Source organism: Dunckerocampus dactyliophorus, chromosome 14 (genome assembly GCF_027744805.1).
Source record: "Dunckerocampus dactyliophorus isolate RoL2022-P2 chromosome 14, RoL_Ddac_1.1, whole genome shotgun sequence".
In the NCBI taxonomy this organism is placed as follows: Eukaryota; Metazoa; Chordata; class Actinopteri; order Syngnathiformes; family Syngnathidae; genus Dunckerocampus; species Dunckerocampus dactyliophorus.
In genome coordinates, this window is record NC_072832.1 from 11,294,220 (window position 1) to 11,298,535 (window position 4,316).

Here is a 4,316-nt window from a genome sequence, read left to right on the forward strand (position 1 = left end):
CTCACGCTCTTTTTAAACTTTATTCTGACCTGAACACATCAACAACAGCGCAATTCCAACACCATATATGCATCTCCAACACCAAACAAACACGTCTCGAGTCCATTCATTGCAACAACACTTCCTCATTGTCACGAGACAGACCGCAAGATGTGTTCATGGACACTCCGAGCATCACAGCAACGTCTTTATCATGCGTGTATGGGTGGTCTAAATAAACAGAAATGCAATGAAAATCAATAAGTGCTTATTCTTACCACTCCCTTTGTAACTCTTATTCCGGAAGTACAATTTGCTGCATTTAAGTGTGCTCGGAAATCCCAGAAAATTCACTCAAAACATGTGATTTCAAGTTAAATGACGTCGTGTCTCTGAATGCAACTCCTCATTGCGCATAATAACAGTTAAAAGTCTGATTAAAATATCCTGCTATTAAAGAAACCAGTGTTAGGTATATAGATTTTCAGACACGTGTGCCATCTCTTAACTTGATTTAAATTTTAAGTTAAATTGGCGCTGCTAAACAATACAAATATATATAATCCTGCACTGTCATTTACCTTTCTTTCAATAGAATACAGTAAAAATGGGCATATTTCAGACATGATAATGGTTTAATTTCTTTATATCCGTTTCACATCAATTGCAATACATTTGTTCGCTTCCTTTATTCAAAATGTACTCTTTGCTAGATTAAAATACATAGGAAAATGATAAGCTAATACAGTATAATATGATATGGTAATATAAGGTAACAGTGTTACATGGTTATTAATCATGATTAATCAATCTGAAAACCATGATTAATCAGATTAAATTTTCAATAATTTCACAGCCCTAGTTTTAATATAAACATAAGTGTATTATCGACAAGCAGTTTCAACCGTAAAACATACATGGAGAATGTCTGCAACTTGTGGACGACAGTGTCAACAAAGCATGACAATGTGCATTTTCCTCATACCTACTGTTACTGACTAACCTTCTCTGTTTGACAAATACAAATCGATCAAGCCTTTTATAACATTCCACACTACAAAATAAGTCATGAAGTATGTATAATAATGGCTATGAAAGCCTGTGAAATCCTGGAGGGACTGACTGTATCTCCAGCACCCATCCATCTTCTATGCTGCTTATCCTCACTAGGGTCGCGGGGGTATGCTAGAGCCTATCCCAGCTGACTTCGGGCGAGAGGTGGGGGTACACCCTGGACTGGTCGCCAGCCAATCACTGGGTAGTATCTCCAGCAGTCATCCGTAAAAACACCTGTGATAATGACAGCACACTAATCCACCACAATGATACAGTTGTTTGTATTCATAGACTGTTTACTCAAGACGTGTTAAATGCAGAAGACGCATTTCGCTGTACATGTGACAAATAAAGATCTTTCTTCCTCTCTTACTTACGAAAAGACCATTTATATGGCATATACGGCATTGACTGCGACGCCACTCTGGGTACTGTTAGCATTTTATTCCCTATAATACATAAACTCACCATTCATCTGTATTCAAGGGACGCTCAAGCTTCAAATGAATTTCCCCGTCTCATCTTAAAAAAAGCATGTGCATTTAATAATCTTAAATACAGGGAAGGGAAACAAGGGCTATGGAAATGAACGGATCCTATCCTGTAAGGAAATTAAAACATCAATCAATAACAGCCAGGATAGATGTCAAGTGAGGAAATTACGTCCAATCTTCTTTCGTGCCGAGAAGCATGATACCTAAATAGTCATTTCAATGCAGTTTGTGTTTTCTTGCTCGAAGACCTTTTGTCAAAACCAGACCAACAACAGTATGATGAAAGTATGATTTACGGTTTCAGCACATCAGAAACTGACAATCTAAATGAGTTACTGGACACTTCATAAGGTATACCTTAACAACATACATTTTATATAATTATACGACACTCACTGTTTTTCCTTTTCCACGTATGCGCCAACGGAACATACTGAATTCATTATTTGAGGGAAGCCCATGAGGGCCTTTCATATGCACATTAAATAAGTGAACTTTCTCCAATTGGTCACAATTTCAATATTTTTGGATTTCAGCTGGTCTTGACTCTAAACAACCTAATCCAACAGCCACATGGAGTGAATATTTTGAATAGAACTGCGTCTCCAATTCAGCCTGAATAATGCTGGGTTTGGGCTGACACCGTAAAAAGGGTACTTGTTTTAACTTCTTCAGCCCAAAATACACTTCTGACCAACACCGGTTGAAAAATTGCAATAATTTACACATTTTGCACTGTTGGATTTTAGGAGGCTCTAAGTAGATCTTCAAAATGCAAAAAGAAGACATGGGAGTGAGACAAATAAAAAATTTAGTAATTACAAACAATTCATCAGCTGATCAAAAGTGTAAGACCATAGCTTAAAAAAACAGAGAAAAAAATAGAAATAAAATATTCAAAAAAGGAGTCCGTAATGAGTAGCTGCGTCATTATTGTTAATCACCATTGTTAAGTCACTGTGTTCAATACAAAGTTGATTTACACCAATAAATTCTGTTTTTGGTGGTGTCTAAAATGTGCCTTACCTGTACAGCGTCTTCGGAAAGCGTTATAACATTGTTCAGCTTCATTTTATTAGCAGCAGACTTTGCACAGGTTATAATCAAATGTTTTTATCATTTCCTGAGTTTTTAGACTGCCACAGCATATTTGTAAAGGGGATTTTATGTCTAAATTGAGATTGTTTCTCATTAGATGTAAAAGAAATCCAGAGTTTCTACTTACCCAGTGGCAATAAACATAGATTGGTGTATGTGACATTGTACATTAAAATCTTGTAATTTTGACATAAAGTAGACTTTTAGATGCCGTGAAAAAAAAGTTATGTTTTGGGTTTTTGTTTTTTTGAGAAACATGGTTTAGGGCTCAAGAGGTTAACAGCGTTTTGAATTGTGGTTGTTTTTGCACTGCTGCAGAACTGCATTGCATCATTAATTGTGTCTGAATTAAAGTTTAAGTGAGAAATTCCCATTTCACGTACATTACACAGACAAGAGCATGGGACTACTCCACCAAAATAATACCTTTACAATAAACTATATTTTTAAACACCTTTTAGATCTATATTTATCCTTTTTAAAACACTATTTTAACTACACACACTCTTATATCAAGTTACATTAAAGTTTCCATACTCAAAAGGGACTAAGTACTTGAAATGAATCAACAGGAATGATAACTTAGCTTAACTAACTTCCATTAGCACCTACAATGTGCTCACAGTAGGCCTGTAGCACACGTAACGTTCGTGCTAACCCAATGAATAGGCCAGGGGTTTCAAACTCGTGCCATGGAGGGCCGAGACACTGCAGGTTTTCTTTCCAGCCAGTCACTAAAGCAGGTGATTTTAATGATGAACACCTTCAGTTTGAGGGAAGGAGCTCATTAATTAAATCACCTGCTGAAGAAACTAGTTGGAGAGAAAACCTGCAGCGTCTCGGCCCTCCAGGGCACGAGTTTGACACATGTGGAACAGGCACTCGCGATTAGCATTAGCATTGTGCTAATCGCCATTTAGCATTCCTTTTTACACACATTAACACAGCCCTTATCACAGTATAACATAGTACAAAATATCACAGTGGTGTACAACATTCGACAACACTTCCATACTCTGACTGTTTTTAGAAAATATCCAGCAATGTATATTGTAGCAAACATATTACAAGATAGCATGGAGACTTGGCCTCTTAACAATGCTAGGCTTACCGGAGCTCACAGGAGGCACACTCGATGGAATGGCTCCTCACGCCAATGTATGTGTACACTTCTTAGTCCTACAAGTAAATAGCACTTATTAGACGGTGCTATGAGTGGATTAATCACATTTTTATAACTTGTATGTCGTATTTCATACCGGGACGGTTCTTCTGTCCGGTCACAATGCTTTTTCAGGCACTTCTCAATGACGAAATGTCTATCAATCTGAACTGTTATACTAGGGATATGTGCCACCTACTGGCGGTTTTACAGAACGCACTTAAATCACAAATATTGGTTTAGCAACCATGGTTTTCCATTTTCCATTTTTAGTGACCATTTTCTATGCCGCTTGTCCTCACTCGGGTCGTGGAGTTTGCTGGAGCCTATCCCAGCTGAGTTCTGGCGAGAGGCGAGGTACACCCTGGACTGGTTGCCAGCCAATCGCAGGGCACATATAGACAAACAGCCATTCACAGTCACATTCATACCTATGGACAATTTAGAGTCTCCAATTAACCTAACATGCCAGAGTATCTTCCCAATCTCCTGACTGTGTGGCCAACATGCTAACCACTAGGCCACCG

The 4,316-nt window shown here is 38.0% G+C and overlaps 1 long non-coding RNA gene across 1 annotated transcript; it reads right to left on the bottom strand.

Moving 5' to 3' along the window:
• Positions 1–571: 571 nt before the first annotated feature.
• LOC129193817 (uncharacterized) lies at positions 572–4,109 on the bottom strand. The gene is made up of 3 exons (XR_008573622.1): positions 3,887–4,109; positions 3,739–3,806; positions 572–1,269 (listed from the first exon to the last, which is right to left on the bottom strand). It is a non-coding gene; the product is annotated as an uncharacterized LOC129193817 (long non-coding RNA).
• Between the last annotated feature and the right edge of the window lie 207 nt (positions 4,110–4,316).